The following is a 25,463-nucleotide window of genomic DNA, read 5'->3' as shown; positions in this document are numbered from 1 at the left end:
GCTACTGAAGGACTTAGACAGATTAGGAGAGTGAGCAAAGAAGTGGCAGATGGAGTACAACATGGGAAAGAGTGAGGTCATGCACTTTGGTAAGAAGAATAAAAGCATTGGCTATCTTTCAAATGGGGAGAAAATTCAGAAGTATCAAGTACAAAGAGACCTGGGAGTTCTAGCCCAGGATTCTCTCAAAGTAAGCTTGCAGGTTGAGTCAGTAGTCAGGCAGGCAAATGCAATGTTGGCATTTATTTTGAGCTGACTTGAATATAAAAGCTGGGATGTACTACTGAGGCTTTATTAGGCTCTAGTCAGGCCACATTTAGAGCATTGCATGCAGTTTTGGGCCCCATATCTCAGGAAGGATGTACTGGCTCTGGAGGGGGTTCATGAGAATGGTCCCAGGAACAGAATGCTTAACATATGAGGAACGTTTGAGGACTCTGGGACTATACTCGTTGGAGTTTAGATAGATGGGGGGATCTAATTGAAAGTCTCAGAATACTGAATGGCCTGGTCAAAGTGGATATTGGAAGATGCTTCCATTGGTCGGAGACTCTAGGGCCCAAGGACACTGCCTTAGAGTAAAGGGAAGACCTTTTAAGCAGAGATAAGGAGAAACTACTTCAGTCAAAGGGTTGTGAATCTATGGAATTCACTGCCACAGAAGGCTGTGGAGGCCAGGTCATTGAGTACATTTATGACCGCGATAGATAGGTTCTTGTTTATCACTGGATCAAGGGTTACAGGGAGAAAGCAGGAGAATGGGTTTGAGGAATTTATAAGCCGTGATAGAATGGTGGAGCAGACTTGTTGGGTCGAATGGCCTAATTTCTGTTCCTAAGTCTTATGGTCTTATGTTTAGCATTCATCTCAAGAAATCCAGAATAAGACAGCTAAGACTCTGGCCAGACTGCATTTGGAATGCTGAAAGCAGTATCTAAGGAAGGATGTGCTGGTATTGGAGAATGTCCAGAGGAGGTTCACAAGAGTGATCTAGGGCTTTCATTATGAGGAGCAGTTGAGGACTCTGGGTCTGTATTAAACGGAGTTTCGAAGGATGAGGAAGATATCACTGAAACTTATTGAATGCTGAGACACCTAGATACAGTGGACAGGTAGAAGGTAATTCCCCTAGTAGGAGTGACTAAAATCCAAGGTTACTGCCTTAGAGTGAAAGGACAAGCCTTTAGAACCGAGATGAGGAGCAATTTTTCCAGCCAATGAGTGATGAATCTGTGGAACTCATTGCTGCAGAAAGTTGTGGAAGCCAATTTTTGAGTGTATTCAGGATAGAGATAGGTTGTTGATTAGTAAGTGGATCATAGTTACATGGAGAATGCAGGAAAATTGGATTGAGAAACATATTAGAAATGATCAAATGGCAGAGCAGACTTAATGGGTAGAATAGCTTAATTCTGCTCCTACATCTTATGGTCCAAGAGTAAAGTGAATTAGATTAGAAGGCAGCTGTTGATGAAAACTTAACTGAGAGAAGTAGGATCATCTAAACTTTCATACATACAGGTACTAATCTTGGATTTCATGTCCCATTGTATGTTTAAGAGAAAAAATATTCATTAAACACTTGAATATCTCTTCAATGGAGCCCACAGATGAGATCAGATTTTGTGGGGGAACAGGTCAGTTGCCACCATAATATGATGGGGAGGTAGGTTTTCAATAAAGTTGGGTAACTTTTTTAATATTTTAATCTACACACTCTGCCTTTGCATGAATGTTGAAAAATGTATGTGTGCCCAAACAAGTTTATTGGGATATTGAAGATGTATTCCAAAACAGATTGAAGAAGCTCGTATTATTTTTCAGTTTTGGGTCGGCAGAGTATGTCTCAATTCACAAACACCTCCAAATTATGTTGTAGCTCTGTTTTTTGTGGTTCTGCATTCAATTCTCCCCTCTGTTTTAAAATGATGAGATATTTGGGTATGATTCACTGGTAGCTTATGGGCATGGTAGTGTGCAGGTACCACTTCTTCTTGAATGCCATTCTCAGTGACTATTTAGTAGTCTGTAGTGGAGGTTGGACCACCAATCAGCCTCAGCAGAGACAGTCCTGGCCTTGAAAACAAGTTGTGGTTATTGGTTTGTCAGTAACTGTATATATAATTTATGTGAATTCCCAGAATCACAGAGAATGGTGGTGCAGTGAGAGGCCATTCAGCCCGTTGTATCTGCATCAATTCTTCAAATGAGCATCATTACCTACTCTCAAAGTTCTGCTTCCCCTTAAAACAATACTCTTGCAATTATTTCTATTTATTTAATCATTCAATACCCAATTGAATGCTTCATTTGGAACTCCCTCCACCACATTTCTAAGCAGCATATTATTTACCTTAGCTACTCACTGTGTGACAAAGTTTCTTTTCACGTCACATTTACTGCTTTTACAAATCGCCTAAATGTCGGCTCTCTGATTATTGATGCTTTCATAAGTTCCTGATTAGTTTCTCCCACCAACTCTATCAAGCCCAATCATGATTTTGAAAATCTTTATCAGAAATCTTAACCTTCGTCTTTTCCAAGGAAAACAGTCCCAGCTTCTTCAACCAATTCTTACAACTGAAATTTGGCTGGAGTTTCAGCACAGCCCATACAGCAACTCTTTTATGGCCTTTATCTTATACAACATGTCTCCCAAGCTTAGTCCCAGAGTCAATTCTTCACATGAACATATAAGCAACCATCCTACACTTACTAGTTCCTTTCCTCACCCGAGATCTCTAGCTACACAAACCTAAGCAAACTACTGACATGTCCTATGTATTGATTTGACAATTCTTCCAGAGCCCATTCACTTCAAAGTCAGATGACTGTTAGAACATTTGCTTGAAGATAGTTATTAATCAAGAGTGAGAAGGGTGTGCATCACGGATGTAATGTTGATGGCACAGTGCCATTGTCACTGGGCTGGTAATCCAACTCCCAGCCTAATGCCCTGATGCTCTGAAGATATGGATTCAAATTTCAACACAGAAAATGGTGACATTTAAATTTGAAAGAAAAAGTGGAATTTTTTTAAAAATTCTCATAGTAATCATGAAGCCATTGTAATGGTCAATAAAAGTATCCATTTGGTTCAGTAATGCCTGTTAAGAAATGAAAATCTGCCATCCTGACCTGGAATGGTTTACATGTAACTCCAGAGCCATAGAAATGTGGTTAATATTGAACTGCTCTCTGAAATGGCCTAGCAAGCCATTCAATTCGACAAAAATTAAGGATGGGAACAAATTTTTGGCCTTGCCAGAAATGCCCACATCCCATGAAAGAATAAAGAAAAATAATCCTGGTTCTTTCTTCAGAGGTAATGGAAACTGCAGATGCTGGAGAATCCAAGATAACAAAGTGTGAAGCTGAATGAACACAGCAGGCCAAGCAGCACCTCAGGAGCACAAAAGCTGGCGTTTCAGGCCTAGACCCTTCATCAGAGCTCTGATGAAGGGTCGAGGCCTGAAACGTCAGCTTTTGTGCTCCTAAGTTGCTGCCTGGCCTGCTGTGTTCATCCAGCTTCACACTTTGTTATCTTGGTTCTTTCTTCACTTATTTCTGTGCTAGAGCATCCTTCACTTCATAGATCTCTTTCAAAGAAGGGCTGTTTATCATAGACATTTCTGTCAATCTGTTCCATAATCTGAAGGACCTTTGAACTCAGACAGAGGTGGGGTGTTCTCTTTTCTTTTGTAGTGGATATGTAACATCTGCATTTCAGTTCTTGTAATGAACGTTGCTTCATCCGTGTTAACAATGTGTTCAGCAAACTGTTCAGTTAAAAGTTCAATACTAAGCTGAGCTGACTGCATTCTCCAATTTTGATTCCTGCAGTTTATTGTTCCATGCAGCTTTGTTGATATTTGTTTTCTGAAGTTTCAGCAATACTACAGGGATACAAAGCATTTCCGCTAATCTGTGATATCCTCAGTGCTGGTAATGCGAAATAAGTTGTGGACTCCAAAATAGCAGGTTCAGGTTCAGTTGTTTATCTTGGAAGACCTATATAATCTAGATGACTTATTTTAGGTCAGGCAGTACTGATTTTCTTCTGATCTCATTCAACTTAATGAACAAATTTCAGAATGTTAAAACTCCAAGATCACAGTTGAGGCTGGTGTCATGTGTGTGGAGATTGGCTATCAGCCTCAGCTCGGCGATTTTGCATTGTTGTGTATCTCAAAGTTCAACTTGGAGGACGCCTACCTAAAGATCGGAGGCTGATTGTCTTTGACTACTGAAGTGTTCCCCGACTGGGAGGGAACATTCCTGTCTGGCAATCATTGTGCGGTGTCCAATCATCTGCTGTTATAGTGTCTGCATGGTCTCGCCAATGCACCATGCCTCAGGGCATCCTTGCCTGCAACGTATGACATCGACAACATTGGCTGAGTCAAGTGAGTATCTGCCATGTATATGGTGGGTGGTGTTTCCACGTGTGATGGTTGCATCCATGTCAATAATCTGACGTGTCTTACAGAAGTAATTACCTCCTGCCTCACTTAATCAGAACGTAGGTTATTCCTTCATTAGTTATTCAGCTGTTGACACTTTACTCACTGTCTAAAACTCCTGGTTACCTGCAGAAACCTATTATCTGACATTCCACCCACACCGGTTGCATGATCTTTTGATCTCTCTGCCTTTGATCTCCCGGCCTATAAACTCTGGGTCTGGGTGCTCTGCTCTCTCACTGCACCTGACAAAGGGACTGAGCTTGAAAAGCTTGTGTGATTTCAAATAAACCTGTTGAATTATAATCTGGTGTCATGTGACTTCTGACATTGTCCACCCCAGTCCAACACTGTCATCTCCATATTTCATGGCTCTAGAGACCAGACTCAACTCTTGACCTGATGGAGGTCTGAAGGCTTCTCACTATCTTGTTCACGGACAGACACCTGAGAACCCCAATCATATAGTTGTCAGCAGGCTGAAGGCCTTTGTTCTCAATAAATGGTCACTTGTTTACAGACCAATCAGTAAGTTCTTCCTGATTGAGTTTCCATTTGTTGCACTGTAAAGTCATAAACCACATCATGTGATCAAGAACAAAATCTCTCTGCCAACACTGATTGGTGGTTCAGCCTGCACCACAGACTACAGAACAGCCACTTAGTCAAGCATGCAAGAAGGATTGTTAACTGCACTATACTTCACCCCAAAAGCAAAAGGGTGTAACTGATTGCATTACTATACAAACAATACTTCATCTTCGAATACACATGCCATTCAGAAACAACAAATCTCACTGTTGAGTCAGGATGCAGGACACAACAATGCAAAATGATCAAATAGAGACAATAGCCAAATTCCGTCCCATGAAGACAGCCTCAACCATGATCTCGGGTTCATGTTACACTACAAGTGACCCCGCCACACTGTTCTGTACCTATAAAATCTTCCTACATGACCTGTTCTGACAGCATCACATTGATAAATTGTTGTGATCTCTTACTTTAATTATTTTGTACAGTTTTGAAATCTGTATGCAATTCCAGTCATTTAGTTTATCTCCAGCACTACCTTATCCTTAACTTTTTGTAATCATCCTTCTCCCTCATTTAATTGGATTATAGGTCACCCATTCAATGGTTATTCAGCTGTTGACATTTTACTCACCATCTAATATTCCTGGTCATCTGCAGAGACTTATTATCTGTTATTCCACACATACCAGTTCTACGATGTTTTTGAACTGTCTGCCCTTGATGCCTCTGCCCATAAACTTTGGCTCTGCATGCTCTACTCTCTCACTTCACCTGAAAAAGAGGCTGTGCTTTGAAAGTTTATGTTGTTTCAAATAAACCTGATGGACTATGGCCTGATGTTGTGTGATTTCTGACTTAGATCTCTAAAGCTATACCCATGTTATGCCTGAAGAAAACCAATTTATTCTTCTTGTTGAATATTTTAACGAATAATTCAGAGACCTTTTCTAAGTGTGAACCAGCCACCCCACACCTCTGCAAACCAGTGACACTTCTGAGAGAAGAAAATTGAAAAGCAAGATTCTGATCAACACAAGAACCAACTCAGCAGGCCCTCTGAACAGAGACCATAGAATTGTTTTGGTAATTTTGCCCTTGTTTATGACACCTATTTTGTGTGTGTGCAGGGAGTTCATAAAGGAATTAGATTTTTAACTCATAGGGTTATATGCCAATGGTTTATAATTTGTTACCTGTAGCTGCAGGCTATTTACTAGTAATAAATAATAATTCTTCTTAAGTACAGAAACTTGATCTGTGCTTTGCATCAAAATGCATCTGAAAGTTAGGTAAATTGGGGAATTTTATGTACTTCTATAAATTCTTTAACATTTTGTGACAGCTCCAGGGATAGTAGGATTCGATTTCTTTACTACCCCAGTGAACGACGCAGTCTACACAATAGAAAAAGTTTAAGTTAATGGCAATGCATTGGGAGAAGCTTTTATCTTTTGATCATTAGCAATATTTAACATTTTTATTTGTGAGCACATGGTGGATTATTCAGTATGTCAATTTCATGACTTCATGCACCTATAGTGGAGCTTCATCTCTCTTTTCCTTGCATGCTTTTAATAACAACATTGGGTATGCACTTCTGGCATGTGAGGCTTACAAAAATAACATAAAATTAGTTTTAGAGCACTGAGGTTGACATGCAATATTTTATTGTTCCCCTGAATAAAAAAAAGAGCAATTCAAATTGAATATTAGCAATTCTTTTCAGAGCAACCTGTGGAAGATTCACTGTCTTTGACATAACTGATGTTATAAAGAATAAATTCCACCCATTCTTCCAAAGCTTATTGGTTCACATAACTTTGCAGTGATTCTAGGAGTAAGGGATGTGTTGGTGAGTTAAGCTATGACAGCTATATATTGATTACATAAATCAGTGATCTCACCGATGGAAATGAATAAAACAGAACGTCCTCAAAGATTCGCATTTGCTCTCATACTTATTCTAGCCATGTTCATCACTTGTTCAAATTGACATTGAGCAGATTTAATTAACAAGTGAGGAAGCTAGAAAATTAAAGAGAATTTACAAGGTGAAGGAGTTATAATTTGTTTCAAATTGCATTTGATAAAGAAGGTGTGATCAAAATATAATTTTGTTCCACCAGATAATATGAAGAAATAAATGCATCAGAATCAAGCTGTCTACTCATAGGGGTTACAATCTTGGCTTCCCACTAAAGGAGTAAATGACCTTTGTGGACATTAGAAATTGCAATCAACACAGACCCTGAATCAAATAGATTAGATACACATTTTTGTGCAGTGTAGCGATTTTTCTAACGCTGGTGACTGTGATTGGCTTTGCCTTTTCATCCCTCTTTTGTGTGAGTGTGTTCTGAATCAGTTTATTCCCTGTGTGCATGACAAATTTGTTGACAGTAATTGCGTTCTTACCCAAAAATGTGTCCACTGATGAGAAAAACAAAATCCTCAATTCTTTTGATGGTTGCGCTTAGATCCAGTAGAGAAATGCAGATCGGATTCAGGTCTCACCACTAACGGTGAGTAAGAATGATGAGGGAAGTGGATTTGTGGTCTCAACTGCTACCATTGGTATATTCATAATGCAAAACTGTTCATAACTCAGCAGTCATTTGTCTAACACTTTGATTTAAGCCTCTGATTTTTTTTGCCTAAGGACTATCTCCAAAAGCAATTCATTTTTTCAGTCAGTCAAAAGAAAGTGAAAAGACAACAGGGCCATAAGTTAGAAGTGTAGCTTCACCACTTGATCAAGGCTGATATGTTTCTCAACCACATTCTCCTGCTTTCTCCCCATAACTTTTGATCTCCTTTTTAATCAAGGACTTATTTATTTCTGTCTTAAGCACATTCAATGATTTGGCCTCTGCAGTCCTCTATGGCAATGAGCTTCACAGATTCACAACCGCTGCCAATTGTTGGAGAAAATCCCGTTGGTTTCACTTGTATCCTTTAGAGAAGAAAATCCTTACCTGGTCTGACCCACATGTGACTCCACATGTGTTTGGATGACTCTTAACTGCCCTCTGGTATGACCTAGCAAGCCACTTGGTTCTTACAGTCTTGCAGAGGATGGCGTTAGAGGGTTGCTTGTATAGCTGGAACCTGGTCTCAGTCACAGATTGATCAGTGCTGGGTCTGTTACTATTCATCATATCTGTAAAAGTGTGTGTGTGTGTGTGTGTGTGTGTGCATGCACACACTTGATTGTGTGGTTGATTGTGGAGGAAGGTCTTAGGTTGCAGGGAGATATAGACAGGCCAGTCAAATGGGTGGATATAGTGACAATTGGAATTTAACCCTGCTAAATATGAGGTGATGCAGTTTGGGAGGAGTAATAAGGCAAGGGAGTAATCAATGAATGATGAAACACCAAGAAGCTCAGAGGAACAGAGGGATGTTAGGGTTCTTGTCTACATATCTCTGACAATGGCAGGAAAGGTTAGATACAACATGTAACGTGAAGAGGCCTTTGGCTCGCCATGTCTGTGCCGACAATGATGCCGTTTCAAACTAATCCCACTTACCTGCACACGTTCCACATCCCGCTATTCTCTGCCCATTCATGTATCAGTCTAATTGCTTCATAAACTTTGCTAACATACCTGCCTGTACCACCTTCCTGGCAGTGCATTTCAAGCACCTACCACCCTCTGTGTTAAAAAAAAAGTTCTCATACATCTCCCTTAAACTTTTCCCCTCAAATGTTAAACCCTCCACCCCCTGGTATTTGATGCTTCTATTGTGGGGGGGAAAGGCTGATAATCCGTGCCACTCAGAATTTTGTATACTTCTAGCAGATAGCCCCTCAGCCCCCAACAATCCAGTGAAATAATCCCAAGCTTGTCATACCTGCGCTTACAGACAAGACACCCCAATCCAGGCAGCATCATGCTCAATCTCTTTTGCAATCTCTCCAAAGCCTCCACATCCTTCCTATTGCGCGGAGACCAGAACTGCACACGATCTTTGAAATGTGGCCTAATTAAAGTTTTGTATAGCTGCAACATTACTTGCTAACTTTTATACTCAGTGCCCTAACCAATGAAGCAAGCATGCCATACCCTGAACAACTGCTGATTAAACAATCCCCATATGTCAGAAACGGATTTACCCTCAAAAATCTATGCAAATCTAATTTCTGCACTCCCTGCCAAATACATTGTCAGAGATCTGTAGACAAGAACCCTAATTAGCCATCCCCTAATTTAATACTTACGCCCGAGGGCCAGTCTTATCTTTATCTATAACAACCATAAAACTTACAGAATAGTGATCACTCTTCCCAAAATGCTCCCCCACTGAAACTTTGATTACCTGGCCAAGCTTATTCCTCAGTACAAGGCCTCAGTTGGTTGATCTACACAGTGTTTCAAGAAACCCTCCTTCACCTGACAAATCCTGCTCCATCTAAGCCTCTTGCACAAAGGAAGTCCCAGTCAATCTTGGGGAAGTTAAAATAACCCACAACAATAACCCTGAGTGATAATGGGAACTGCAGATGCTGGAGAATCCAAGGTAATAAAGTGTGGAGCTGGATGAACACAGCAGGCCAAGCAGCATCTCAGGAGCACAAAAGCTGACGTTTTGGGCCTAGAACCTTCATCAGAGAGGGAGATGGGGTGAGGGTTCTGGAATAAATAGGGAGGGAGGGAGAGGCGGACCGAAGATGGAGAGAAAAGAAGATAGGTGGAGAGGAGAGTATAGGTGGGGAGGTGGGGAGGGGATAGGTCAGTCCAGGGAAGACGGAGAGGTCAAGGAGGTGGGATGAGGTTAGGAGGTAGAAAATGGAGGTGTGGCTTGGGGTGGGAGGAAGGGGTGGGTGAGATGAAGAGCAGGTTAGGGAGGCAGAGACAGGCTGGGCTGGTTTTGGGATGCAGTGGGTGGAGGGGAAGAGTTGAGCTGGTTGTGTGATGCAGTTGGGGGAGGGGACGAACTGGGCTGGTTTTGGGATGCGGTGGGGGAGGGGGAGATTTTGAAGCTGGTGAAGTCCACGTTGATACCATTGGGCTACAGGGTTCCCAAGTGGAATATGAGTTGCTGTTCCTGCAACCTTCGGGTGGCATCATTGTGGCACTGCAGGGGGCCCATGATGGACATGTCATCTAAAGAATGGGAGGGGGAGTTGAAATGGTTTGCGACTGGGAGGTGCAGTTGTTTATTGCGAACCGAGCGGCGGTGTTCTGCAAAGCGGTCCCCAAGCCTCCGCTTGGTTTCCCCAATGTACAGGAAGCCACACTGTGTACAATGGATATAGTATACCACATTGGCAGATGTGCAGGTGAACCTCTGCTTAATATGGAAAGTCATCTTGGGGCCTGGGATAGGGGTGAGGGAGGAGGTGTGGGGGCAAGTGTAGCATTTCCTACGGTTGCAGGGGAAGGTGCCGGGTGTGGGGTTGGAGGGCAGTGCGGAGCGAACAAGGGAGTCACGGAGAGAGTGGTCTCTCTGGAAAGCAGATAAGGGTGGGGATGGAAAAATGTCTTTGGTGGTGGGGTTGGATTGTAGATGGCGGAAGTGTCGGAGGATGATGCGTTGTATCCGGAGGTTGGTGGGGTGGTGTGTGAGAACGAGGGGGATCCTCTTGGGGTGGTTGTGGCGGGGGCGGGGTGTGAGAGATGTGTTGCGGGAAATGCAGATGACGCGGTCAAGGGCGTTCTCGACCACTGTGGGGGGGAAGTGGTCAAGAACGCCCTTGACCGCGTCTCCCGCATTTTCCGCAACGCACACCCCGCCCCCGCCACAACCGTCCAAAGAGGATCTCCCTCGTTCTCTCACACCACCCCACCAACCTCCAGATACAACGCATCATCCTCCAACACTTCCACCATCTACAATCCGACCCCACCACCCAAGACATTTTTCCATCCCCACCCTTGTCTGCTTTCCAGAGAGACCACTGTCTCCGTGACTCCCTTGTTCACTCCACACTCCCCTCCAACCCCACCACACCCGGCTCCTTCCCCTGCAACCGCAGGAAATGCTACACTTGCCCCCACACCTCCTCCCTCACCCCTATCCCAGGCCCCAAGATGACTTTCCATATTAAGCAGAGGTTCACCTGCACGTCTGCCAATGTGGTATACTGTATCCATTGTAACCGGTGTGGCTTCCTCTACATTGGGGAAACCAAGCGGAGGCTTGGGAATCGCTTTGCAGAACACCTCCGCTCGGTTTGCAATAAACAACTCCACCTCCCAGTCGCGAACCATTTCAACTCCCCCTCCCATTCTTTAGAAAACATGTCCATCATGGGCCTCCTGTAGTGCCACAATGACGCCACCCGAAGGTTGCAGGAACAGCAACTCATATTCCGCTTGGGAGCCCTGTAGCCCAATGGTATCAATGCGGACTTCACCAGCTTCAAAATCTCCCCTTCCCCCACCGCATCCCAAAACCAGCCCAGTTCATCCCCTCCCCCCACTGCACCGCACAACCAGCCCAGCTCTTCCCCTCCACCCACTGCATCCCAAAACCAGCCCAGCCTGTCTCTGCCTCCCTAACCTGTTCTTCCTCTCACCCATCCCTTCCTCCCACCCCAAGTCACACCTCCATTTCCTAACTCCTAACCTCATCCCACCTCCTTGACCTGTCCGTCTTCCCTGGACTGACCTATCCCCTCCCTACCTCCCCACCTATACTCTCCTCTCCACCTATCTTCTTTTCGCTCCATCTTCAGTCCCCCTCTCCCTCCCTCCCTATTTATTCCAGAACCCTCACCCCATCCCCCTCTCTGATGAAGGGTTTAGGCCCAAAACATCAGCTTTTGGGCTCCTGAGATGCTGCTTGGCCTGCTGTGTTCATCCAGCCTCACACTTTATTATCTCACAACAATAACCCTGTTGTTTTTACATCTTTCCCAGCTCTGCTTATATATCTGTTCCTCCATCTCCTGTTGGCTGTTGGGAGACCTGCAGTATAACCCCATCATAACGTTTGCACCTTTCTTAATTCTAGGTCCTACGCATTTGACCTTGCAAGATGAGTTCTCCAAGATGTCCTCTCTCAGTACAGCTATGACATCCTCTTCAATCAGTAAATGTAACACCTTTTAAATCCCTCTTTATCACACCCAAAACATCCAAACCTGGGAATGCTGAGCTGCCGGTTCTGCCCTTCTCTTCCTGAGGTTTCTGTGATGGCTACAAGGTCATAGCCTCATGCATTAGTACAGGCTCAAAGATTATCTGCATTATCTGTTGTACCCTTTGCATTGAAATAAATACACTTCAGACTGTCAGTCTCGTCGTGTTCATTACCCTGTTCCTGCCTGTTCTTCTCTTCAGATTTATCTGACTTTATATTGACCTTCTTCTCAAGCACTCCACATGCTGGCCTACTGCTCTGGTTCCAGGCCAACCCCCACTCACCACACTAGTTTAAACTCTCCCGAGTAGCTCCAGTAAACTCACTGCCAGGGTATTAATGCCCGTCCAGTTTAGCTGCAACTCATCCTTCTTGTACAGTTCTCAGCTGCACTGGAACGCATCCCAATGATCCAGACATCTGAAGTCTACCTCCTTAAGTCAGTTCTTGAGGCACATATTCAACTGTATTATTTTGTTACTTCTGGCGTCACTGGCACATGCAATTTAACCAGGCTTTCTTTAATTAAAATAGAGTGAGTTTGCTATTTATTATTCATTGAATGCAAGAAGAATTACCAGCAGCAAACACACACACAGATTAGAAAGAAGAGATGTATGGAAGAAGATAACACTTAAAAAAAAACAGATATATGGATCAATCTCTGAATTGTTCACAAATGGCAGGTAATTGAACGTTGAGGGAGTAAGATTTCTAAGGCTTGAATTCAGGGAATAACCAAATGTGCAGATGTTGGCATTTGATCACTGGCCTTCAATCAAAAAGGAGTTTCATAAGCATGTTAATGCGTTAATTTCTTGGGGAAATGCTCAACCTTTATATTTTGTGCCAATCCATCATCGGAAAGCACTTTCAAGTGCAGGAAGCTAGCTAATATGGATTATGTGTTGTAACCATAGCTACTGATACATCTCTGCAAGCCCACTGACATTGAGCTATGACACAATAACGCCCATGAACTGACAATAACACAGAATAAGTTAATGTTTATAGTACCCCACAGTGGTTCAAGTGCCATAACTGCGGCATAGGTGTGGTACTATGTGGGGTGATTCAATCACCATCATATTGACATTGGTAAAGATTTTAACAAGCACATTGCAGTTTTAATGGAAAACTGCAACCAAAAGTGCAAAGAAATGACAATGAGATGTAATGCTATTTGTATCTTCAAGAAGGATGACTGCAAAACAGGAACAGAGGAAGAAATAGATTGATAGGGGATGAAGCTAGACATTGTCAGTGGGATGAACTTTTAGCATAGCTCTTAGCCAAGCAACAGCCTGATACAAACTTTGTCCAATTTCTTACTACTAACTTGATATAGCAATGATATAATTGGGATCCATTTTAAAAGCGAGCTTTGTTTGTGCTAATAGTGAATAGCCATTCAAGATGCTATCCGTTCCAACCGCCACCAGTACATCCCAAGTTTCCGCACAAAGATATTTGTAGCAAATTGTGGCTTATATATTCTTCCTGTCTAGTTGGCCATTGTTACGCAAAACTCCATTGGTAACTTAGCAACAATGTAGATGTTAAAATGAACATAGAGAGCACAATCTTTTAGCATTTAAGATTCTTCGGGTGCTTGACAGGGTAGATGAGAAAGATTGTTTCCCCTTGTGTGAGAGTCCAAGTCCAGCAGTTGTAATCACAGAGTAAGAGATCACATGTTTAAGACAAGATAATATTTTTTATATCAGAGGATTGTGAATTGTGGAATTCTTTACTGCAGACAGCTGTTGAAACTGGGTCATTAAGTATTTTAAAGGTTGAGATAGATTTTTAATCAGTAAGAAAGTTAAGGTTTGTGAAGTTAAGGACTATGAGATCAGCCATAACCTTATTCAATGACAGGAGGCTTGGCGGATTAATTAGTTTGTTTATTCTCCTAAGTCGTACATATCCATTGAATTGTACAGGCACAAGCTTTAATAAATGAATAAATACGTTTTTTTAAAATTCATTTATAGGATGTCTGAATTTCTGGCAAGAACAGCATTTATCGCCTAATCCTAATTGACCCTGAAAATTTGATTGTGAGCCACCTTCTTGAATTACTGCAGCACACATGTGAGTTATACTCTCAGTTTTATTAGCTAAGGAGTTCTCAGATTTTGAGCTAGCAATGAAAAAAGAACAACACTACTTTTTCCAAATCCTAGAGTTGTGTCATGAGGACCTGCAGATCTGGTGCAGTTCCCATTCATTTGCTATTGGTTTTTTTTATGCAATATAGGTTGAGGGTTTGGGAGGTTCAATTGCAGAAGCATGGCAAGCTGCTGCAGCGTATTGTATAAATGGTGCATTCTTTAATAACAGTGCGCCTCTGTCAGATAAAATAATTATGAATTAACACACAGATCAACAATAACATAAAAATTGTGGTCTGCAAACTGTCACAGACGAGAGAGAGTTAAGGCTATGAGAAAGACTGCTCTGCTGCAAGAACTGCCAACTCATTGATGCTTCTATCCTGTGAAAGAATTGTTTTTTTATAAAGGAGTCTACACCTAGAAAGTTGCTCCTGCGTGGCCCTGTAATAAGGGAAATACTACGCTCAGTCTTGCAGCATAGGGACAGGAAATCCTAACCTTGACAGCTAACCATTCTAGCTCTGCAGTCCCTGCAGCAAAATTTAAGTGGTGGCTGCTGCTAGGATTATACACAGACTTCCAGCACGAAGGAAGAACATGAACTTTGGACTTTAAGGTAAGTTTGGGCGTTTTGATCAAGGAGTGATTGGAGACCCAGGTAAGGTGTGTGGGGATTTGGGATGTGAGGTTTTAAAGGCTGGAATTGGGAGGCAAAAAGTGAGGATTCCATCTTGAAGGTATCCCTTTACCTCCTTCTTTTACCCATGTGGTGGAATGTGCTGGCTGGTCACCTGCCTTCTGTCTTCCCTACTGCATAAAGGTATTTTCCAATCAACCTGTTAAAAGATGTTCTAACACACTCTGGGGCAGGTGAGACTTAAACCCAGGCTCCCTAGGTCAGAGGTAGGATCACTATCACTGTGCCTCAAGATCGCCACAAACAGCATGCTTTGTTTAAAATTTATTTTTCTCTTCAACCTGTCCCTGCTCTGGCCCAGGGGCAGGGACATTGCCACTGCACCACAAGAGGCCCCCAAGAGCATCAGTGAAGCAGATGGGTTTTTTATAGGGCAATCATCAGCAGGTATACAATCACTATCTGGGTTTGCTTTTCCTTCAAATATTTTACTCAATTCACATTTGATCAGCTGCCATGGTGGGATTTGAACCAATGCCCCCAGAATATTAACCTGCTCTTCTGGATAACTCATCCAGTGATATTAGACCCACACCGTTGTATCTTTAATACTTTTAATCAACTTGTTCAAAGTTGCAACCACACACCTCAAGAGCTTGTGGAACTTGAACCCCTGGTCTCTGAATCAGAGGTAGGGGCACTACCACTTTGCCACAAGAAACCCGCCAACTGCACGTACTATTATGGCAAAGGGAAATGAGGCTATTAAAGTGGCCTTTAATTAGCCACTTAAGGGCCTCCAAAGTTATAAGAGCAGGCAGGCTGGCTCCATCTTAAATAAGGAACAGGTTGAGGATGGGCAAAAAGTCATTGAGCAATTGACCCATTTCATTGTTCTTCCCTGTCCACACCTTTGCTAATCTAACTGAGGTTTGGGAGAAGATAAAATTCACCCCAAACTGGTTGCACTGTTCAAGAGATGAGGAACGAGAAGACATAGATCTGAGTTTAAATGCAAGACATTTGAGATGCAGAAACAACTTTCTTTTTGTCACCTAATAACTTGTGAGTCTATGGAATGCAATAGCAGAGACTTTTAAGAACAGACTTCATAGGTGTTTGAAATAAATGGTAATAAAGAGATATAGGAACAAGTGCAGTCACAGAGAATTTATACTCGTATGGATCTTCAAACTCAACTTGATCTAGTTAGGTTGAACAATCAGTTTCTATGTTGTAATTTATATGGAATTCAATTTAATTATTCCTTTATCAGGAAATTTCAGAAGGTGATGCATCGTTTATATCAAATGAGCAGTGTCAATATTTGCCTTCACCAATATTTTTTGAGGCAAGAGTGTGGCAAATTAAATTAGTCAAGTATGTTCAATTCTGGTGGAATTTCATTTGATCATAATTCAGAAAAGCCCTTCTGCTCGAGGGCGTTGCCAACTATAATTTTTTTTTTGAAACTACAAACGTGCACAGAATTTGGAGGAACATTGCCCACCATATTGCATTTAAAATATGGCCCAGATTATTTTTCAGGGTCTGTATTTTATATATGTTATATATTTCTCTTCTCCATGCCCTAATGGCGGTAATGTTGTGCCTCAAGCCTGTTTCTTCAAAGTTGCATACAAGCCAACGAAAATTGGGTGAAGTTAAATGGCGGTGTGGTGGGGGTTGGGTGCAGAAGAGGCAGTGTTATTATTAAGAAGTACGTGGAATTAGGTAGTTGGCATGTTAACCTTGTTGCTGTATTTGTAAATTGGCTCCACCCCACTGTCTTTGAAATGTCTACCCATGTAGAAAAGGCAAATCCTGTAAATTGATGTAGCATTATGTCAACTTGGTCTCAAATGTAAACATCATATGCGAGTATTTTTCGGGGTCCTATTGAAGAACCCAAGCAGCACCATGCCTGCTGCCAGACAATTCGGAAGTAAACTGAAAACGAAGTGACTGTGTTTAAATGCTGCAGACAGATCTACTGGAATGAACTTATTTTGTTCTTATTTGTGATTTCGGCATCACTGGCAACGATTACATTTGATGCTCATCCCCGATTACATTTGAATTTATTAGTTAAGCCATTTAAGAGGTTGCAGTTAACTCCATTACTAAGGGTCTAGAGCCAAGCATTCAAGGATGGCAGTACCTCTAACTGAAAAAGCTATTCGTGAATTAGATGAGTTCTTACAACAATCAAAAATGCTTACTTGGTCATCGTTGGACCCGCTACGAATTCCAGATTTCATTGAAATCAAATTTCACCATCTAGTATAGTGAAATTTCAACCCATGTTCTATGAAATATCAACCTAAGGATTTGGATTATTATTTCAATGATATTATAACTACATACCCATCTCCCTCAGTCTTGCAGGCCAAGCAGTATCAGAGGAGCAGGAAAGTTGATGTTTCGGGCCTAGACCCTTCTTCAGAAAGGTCTGAAATAGGCCCTAGGCCCAAAACATCAGCTTTCCTGCTCCTCTGATGCTGCTTGGCCTGCTGTGTTCATCTGACTCTACATCTTGTTATCTCAGATTTTCCAGCATCTGCAGTTCTTGCTACCTCTCTCAGTCTTGTGGCTGGACACACTTCAAACCTTTCATTTCAAAGTAAATATGTTAAAGCATCATGTCATGGAGCACAATTTAATTCTGAAAATGCAATACAGTTGCTATATTTTACATATTTAAAACATTATGCACCTAATACACAGAACTTTAGTGCACTTTAAAATAGTAACATGTCGATGAGGCATTTCAACACTACTCATTTACTGGCTTAATTAATGCTAAGCAGACATGAAAACCTATTTAAATGAATTTGTGTGATTTGGGAGGGTGGACAGGTACATTAAGCCAGGTTATTAACTCAAGTTTTAGTCCATGAAACTGAACATTCCTGATTTTCTGAGATAGTAGGAACTGCCGATGCTGGAGAATCTGAGATAACACTGTGTAGAGCTGGATGAACACAGCAGGCCAAGCAGCATCAGAGCAGCAGGAAAGCTAACGTTTTGGGTCGAGACCTTTATTCAGAAATCGGGGAGTGGAAGGGGGTTCTGAAATAAATAGGGAGCAAGGGAGAGGCGGATAGAAGATGGACAGAGGAGAAGATAGGTGGAGAGGAGACAAACTGGTCAAAGAGACATGGCGGGAGCCAGGAAAGATGAGTGTGGGTGGTTAGGTAGGGAGGGGATAGGTCGGTTCAGGAAGGATGAACAAGTCAAGGAGGCGGGATGAGATGGGTAGGAGATGGGGGGGTGGGGCTTGAGGTGGGCGGAATGGTTAGGGAGGCGGGAACTAGCTGGGCTGGTTTTATTATGCAGTCGAGGGAGGGGAGATTTTGAAGCTTGTAAAGTCCACATTGATACCCTTGAGCAGCAGGGTTCCCAAGCAAAATATGAGATGCTGTTCCTGCAGCTTTTGGGTGGCATCATTGTGGCAATTCAGGAGGCCCAGGATGGACATGTCGTCCAAGAAGTGGGAGGGGGAGTTGAAATGGTTCATGACGGGGAGGTGTAGTTGTTTGTTGCAAACTGAGCGTAGGTGTTCCGCAAAGCGGCCCCTAAGCCTCCGCTTGGTTTCCCTGATGCAGAAGAGGCCACAAAGGGAACAGCTGATACAGTATAACACATTGGCAGATGTGTAGGCGAACATCTGTTTGATGTGGAAGGTCTTCTTATGGTCTGGGATGGGGGTGAGGGGGGAGGTGTAGGGGCAGGTGCAGCACTTCCTGCGGTTGCAGGGAAAAGTGCTGTGGGTGGTGGGGCTGGAGGGGAGTGTGGAGCAGACAAGGGAGCCAAGGAGAGAGTGTTCCCTCCAGAAACCAGATAAGGGTGGAGAGGGAAAAATGTCTTTGGTGGTGGGGTCAGATTGCAGATGGCAGAAGTGTCGGAGGATGATGTATTGGATTCGGAGGTTGGTGGGGTGGTACGTGCGGATGAGGGGGATTCTGTTTTGGTTATTATTGTGGGGAGCAGGTGTGAGGAATGGGTTGCAGGAACTGCAAGAGACATGGTCAAGGGTATTTTCGACCACTGCGGAGGGGAAGCTGCGGTTCTTGAAAAATGAGAACACCTGGATGCCTGGGAGTGGAATGCCTCATCCTGGTAGCAGAAGCAATTGGGAATAGAGGACAGCCTTTTTGCAGGAAGGTGGATGAGAGGAAGTGTATTCTAGGTAGCTGTGGGAGTTAGTAGGCTTGAAATGGATATCAGTTTCCAGGTGGATGCCAGAGATGGAGACAGAGAAGTTCAGGAAGGAGAGACTGGCATCAGAGATGGTCCAGGTGAACTTAAGGTTGGGGTGGAAGGTGTTGGCGAAGTGGATGAACTGTTCAAGCTCCTCATGGGAGCACGAAGTGGCGCTGATACAGTCATTGGTATAACAAAGGAAGAGGTGGGGTTTAGGGCCAGTGTAGCTTTGGAAGAGAGATTGTTCCACGTACCCTACAAAGAGGCAGGCATAGCTTTGGCACATGCAGGTACCCATGGCCACCCCGTTTGTCTGTTGGAAGTGGGAGGAATTGAAAGAGAAGTTGTTGAGGGTGAGGACGAGTTCGGCTAGGCGAATAAGGGTGTCAGTGGAGAGGAACTGGTCAGGCCTGCAGAACAGGAAGAAGTGGAGGGCCTTTAGGCCCTCTGTATGGGGAATGCAGGTGTATCGGGACTGGAGATCCGTGGGAAAGATAAGGTGTTGGGGACCAGAGAATTGGAAGTTTTGGAGGAGGTGGAGAGAGTGGGCAGCTTCACGGAAGTCGGTCGTGAGTTCCTAGACCAAGCAGAGAAAATGGAGCCGAGATAGGTGGAGATAAGGTTGGTTGGGCAGGAGCAGGCAGAGACAATGGATCAACCAGTGCAGATAGACTTGTGGATTTTGGGAAGGAGACAGAAGCTGGTGGTGAGGGATTGGGGAACAATGAGTTTAGAGGCTGTGGGTGGGAGGTCACCTGAAGTGATGAGGTTGTGGATGGTTTGGGAGATGATGGTTTGGTGGTCGGGGGTGGGATCAACATCAAGGGGCAGTAGGAGGAGGTGTCAGAGAGCTGTCATCTGGCCTCAGTGATGCAGCGATCAATGCGCCGTACTACATTCCTGATTTTCTCTTGGCTTTCTGAGCAAATGACGGGCTACTCATGCAAAACTAGAGGATTCTTTATTCTTTTGGCACACACCTGAAGGTCCCAGAGATGCAGTTGCAGTTCAGAGGTTTACCTGCCAGGTCAGGAAAGTGGCGAAGACCACTGTGACGAGCAGAGAGCCCAAACACATATGTTTAAGTTTCTTTACAGACCTAAGAAGAACAAAACCATTCATCTTGCAACCCACTACCACACGCTCACCACCCCCATCCCCGCCATTGGAAAGCTGAATCAGCCCTTCCTTGGACACCTTATTTCACTCTGTGCCTACATCGAGACACCTGCAGAATGTCATTACCACCAAGCTGGACAACTGCCTACACCTATGGGTAGAATGCACGATTTCCCAATGCAACTCATCAATTTCCCACCAAGAATGAGTAGAAAATCAGCAGGAATTATTTCAACAAGGCCAGGAGTTTTAAAAAAATTACTCCAACTTCACTTCTAGAGTAATCAGTGAGTTACTTTAATTGTCTACTCACACACTCAAAACTGGTCCAGAGTTAAAAAAAAAAGGGCTGTTAATGTCATTATCTAAATGAGCAAGCCAAAGAAATGCATCCAACCAGGAAGCCCTATGGCCAACTGAGCTTATGTCAACTCTGCATGAGTTGTCCACCCAGCCTTCTTTTCTTTTACCTTACATTTTTTAAAACTGTTTTCTCCTTCTACTTTAAAGGAAATCATGGATTCTGCTTTGTTATGATCCCAGCTAGTGGTAATATTAGGCACCTCATGTTCTTGAGTGAAATCTGGCTAATAGACCATAAGTTTTTAAAAAAATGTTTTGTTGACCATGGAAGTCAGTTCTGAACAAATTCACAAGAGACATAGTATATTAGATATTAGATTCCCTACAGTGTGGAAACAGGCCCTTCGGCCCAACAAGTCCACACCGCCCCTTGAAGCATCCCACCCAGGCCCATCCCCCTGTAACCCACACACCCCTGAACACTACGGGCAATTTAGCATGGCCAATCTACCTAACCTGCACATCTTTGGACTGTGGGAGGGAACCAGACCACCCGGAGGAAACCCACGCAGACACGGGGAGAATGTGCAAACTCCACACAGGCAGTCGCCCGAGGCAGGAATTGAACCTGGGTCTTAGGCACTGTGAGGCAGCAGTGCTAACCACTGAGTCACTGTGCCGCCCACTTCAATGTAATTTTCACAAAAGAACATAAATATGTTTGCCTATACAACAGAAAAAATATTAGTTATGCTTCATAATACAAGAACTATTGAAAATAGTCTCATCAGAAATAAAAGAAAGATTCAACCCTTTTACCCCAACAACATGTTTTCAGACACCTAAATCTCAGTAAAGACTGAATCCTGTCTCCAAACTAAAATATGCTATGGCATGGTTATAATCAATTTATTTTTGAGAATTTTCTATACTTAATTGATGCTACCTTCTTAATTTAATGCTTCTTCCTGAAAATCTGAAGCAAGCTTTGAAATAGCTCACTGATCACTAAACATGGATTTCTTAAACTCATGTCTTTAATGGCCACATGAGATGTCCTAATCTCTGACAACTCTACAGCCTTCTGTTACTGGCTTTTTGCTGAGCAATTGATTCTCTTTTTTATCCCAACCCTAACATTTCAGATTAGTAATAACACCTTTGCTGCTAAGGACCTCTTCTTCCTGAATCATCCTGTTTCAGTCAGAATGAACCTGATTCTGGGAAATTTTATGTTTCTCTCAGGGTTGAAATAAAACATGTCAGCAAACAGCCTAATAATTTTTTTTCCTTAAATGATTTCATGTTCATTTTCTGCAGTCACATTATTTCCTGGAAATGCAGTTTTTATAAATCAAAATCCAAAATAAATTTTGGCATCTTGAAAGAAAAATTCCAAAACCTGAAGACTGATTTTTTTCTCTCTCTCTCCCTTTACAACCAAGCTCTCAAATTGCAGTAATATACTATGGATTTGCATCAGTTTCCATAGCACTTTTTAATAAGTTTTTTCTTATAAAAAATCATTTGTGGCAAAAAAATCTTTGAAATTCCCTCTCTCTTCTTTTGCCACACGTTCAGACATGTATGCCTTCTTCATTGATGCTGTTTGTGATTTTCTATACTTTAATAAGCACAACTCATTGTGAGCACAACCACAGAGAGGCAGGTTCTTATTGCGGCAAATGTATTTATGTTTGTAAACTATTTACACGATTACATTTTTTTTATTCACTCACAAAATGTGGGCAACGCTGACTGGGCTTGAATTTATTGCTCATCCCTAGTTGCAGTTGAGAATGTGATGGTGAGCTGCCTTCTTGAACCACTGCAGTCCATTTACTGGATGTCAACTCACAATGATATTGAGAGGAAGTTTCCACAACTTTGACCCAAAGATATTGAAGTATCAGATGATATATTTCCAAATCAGAATGATATGTGGCTTGGATGGTAATCGTCTCTAATGAATGACCTCCAACAACCATGATCAATTTCTTTGTGACATTTATAACTCCGACTAGCAGCAAAAGTGAAACAGATGTTGATACTGAAGCACACTTAGAATCCTAAAAATATATCATGGCAGAGATTCTGTTTTGGGTATCATCAATGATTACAGCACAACTTCCAACATAAATTTGAGCTTGTTTTTTAAAAAATATATTTTTCCATTATATTTTCATTCAAACCTATTTGAGTTAGAGTGAATATAAGATCTGCCTTGCATTCAGGCAGTTGACAAACTTTTTTTTATAAATTTTGTAAATATATCTTTTTAAAAATAATTCTGTGCATTCTAAAAGAAGTAGGTCAGCACAACTGGGCTTAGCTCTAAAAACAAAATGCAAGATTTTAAATCAGTTTTAACCTACCTGTTAATGTTCAAAATATAAATTGTTGTGAATTGCTTTCAAAACTTTATTTTCTAGTTAAAGTGAGGTACAGCAGGTAAGATTTTTTTTAAATTTTGTGTATTTTAATTCCGAACTGAAATGGAAAAGGACTGTTTTAAAAACCAAGTCACCAACATTCTTTGTCAGTGCTGTTTACATTGTTCCTTGGTCAAACGGGAGTGGAAGTGGGAAGGGTTAATGCCAATGAGCTGGAACCTCAGGACTGTATGAATGGAGATTTTGCCAGGAACAATCAGCTGATTGGTCTGTGTTGCGGTGATCGGTAATTGATGAAAACTGAAAAGAGGATTATTTAGCTATTATACAAAAAGTCATCTCTGTCTGTTCGTACCTAAAAATCTTTTGTCTGAGGGATGGAATAGCATCTGTTGTTTCCTAATTGATACTTACTACCATTTAAGATCGGAAAGTTTTAGATGTTATGTATTTAACTGCATCTCGAAAAATCTCCTGAACACTGCGGAATTTCCAAATGAAATATAACTTTCTTTTATTTCCTGAATTATTATCTGATACTTCCTGAATTGATTCTTCAAGAAATTCCAAAAAAAGTTCAAAGGTAATAAAACATGCCCTTGTCTTTTGAAATAACTTTGTTTGCAATTGATTTATCAACAATAGTTCAAAGCCAATAATGTTGGCATTTAAAAATATTGGTTATTCTATATGATCACAGTTTTACTGTCATGACACCAGTTTTCTAGCACTCCAATGTCTGAGTTTGATCAATAGAGTCATAGAATAATACAGCACAGAAACAGACCTTTTGGTCCAACCAGTTTATACTAGTCCCACCTGCCTGCTCCTGGGCTATTTTCCTCCAAACCTTTCCTATTCATTTGTTCATCCAAATGTCTTTTAAATGTTGTAATTGTACCCACATCCACGACATTATCAAGAAGTTCATTCCACACGCAAAACACTCTCTGTGTAAAATAAAATTGCCTCTTGTGTCTTTTTTAAATCTCTCTCCTCTCACCTTAAAAATGTGCCTCCTAATCTTAAAATTTCCCATCTTAGGGAAAAGGCAATTGCAATCAACTTTCTCTATACCCCTCATTACTTTATAAACTTCTGTCAGGTCACCTCTCTATCTCCGACTCTCCAGTGTAAAAAAGCCCCAGCCTATCTGTTCTATCTACAATTAATAACAATGAGTTCAAAAGACAGAGGCCCAATCAAAAGAAACAGGACTGGAAAAAATCAGAGGAAAGACATTATTCCAATGTTCCAGGGTTTGCAAATGTATCTGCTGTAAAAGTGAATAATAAAGGCATATATTTAGAGAATAAGTATAGATTTTGGTCTCAGAACACAATCAACCTTCATAAAGGTTACATTGGCTCACTGTTTAATTTTAAATGTTCCTCTTATGTGTTTCTTGTTATCACTGAATGAATTTTCTTCGAACACAGAAAACTGGTCTGTCCCATAATTTATTTTCATTTATGCAGTGGTTTTAATTTAAGAGTATTAGCAAAATGATGGTGAATGGAAACCTACAGTAAGTCTGGGGCAAAGTATTGATTAAAGTTGTCAGTAGCCCCAGGAAACAATTCAAATTACTGAATTATTAGTGATCAAATTCAAAATAAGTAAAACAGATGTATAATAGTGCTTGTATTGTTTCTGAATATTATTTTCATGTATTTATCCATGAGTCACTGGTATTAAAGTACCTGAATAATTAAGGATTTTGCTTTTGCAAAACATACAAGTGAAAACAGACCTTACAAAACAAATATAAACAAAACATGAACAAACTCTTCAATGCAAAAGAAGTTTGGGGATTTACATATACATATTAATTGAATACAACTTTTTAACTGATTAAAGATTTAACAGTATCTGAGGTTCGTTTAATACATTCCCCTCAGTTTTGTGATTCTTTGACCTTTTACTTATAAATTCTGTGTTCTGTGTTCTTCTTTCTCACTGCTCCTGACAAAGGGGCTATATTCCAAAAGCTTGCATATTCAAACAAACCTGTTGGACTATAGCCCAGTGCCATGTGATTTCTGACCTTGTCCTCAATTTTGAAAACAGAAATAGTGCAATAAGAAACAGGGGAAAGGGCGTACCGAACGCCACCCTCGCCTTGACGGCTACCTTTGTGTGCGGCTGCATCAAGCTGTGCGTAGATCCTCAGTACGCAAACACCAAGTCACGACTTACTGAGGTTCCACCTGTCCCCGGTGTTGCGAAGGATGGGCCTGGCCTCGTTGCCGCGGAACGTTCCGAGTAGTTGGACCGTCCCGTACCACCTGTCCTTCGTGGAGAAATTTTTGAAAGGAAACACCTTTGACCACAAGGCCGTCAGGCAGTGGTCAGCACGTAGTATCCTCGTGACCCTTCGTGAAAAGGAGAGGGTGGATCCCCCGTGTGGTTCCTCACGCAGACTGCCAAAGTCATTTGGCAGAATGCCTCATCGCCAGAACTTCCAAACAAGCACAAGGACATTGCTTGGCTGGCGGTGAGAGGGGCTCTGCCAGTGAGATCCTTTATGCACGCCCGGAATCTCTGCACCGCCGCACGCTGCCCTCGAGGTGGCTGCGGGGGGGATGAGACTGTC

The sequence above is a fragment of the Stegostoma tigrinum genome, chromosome 3, assembly GCF_030684315.1.
Source record: "Stegostoma tigrinum isolate sSteTig4 chromosome 3, sSteTig4.hap1, whole genome shotgun sequence".
Classification (NCBI taxonomy): Eukaryota; Metazoa; Chordata; class Chondrichthyes; order Orectolobiformes; family Stegostomatidae; genus Stegostoma; species Stegostoma tigrinum.
Note: the sequence above shows the minus strand (reverse complement) of the source record.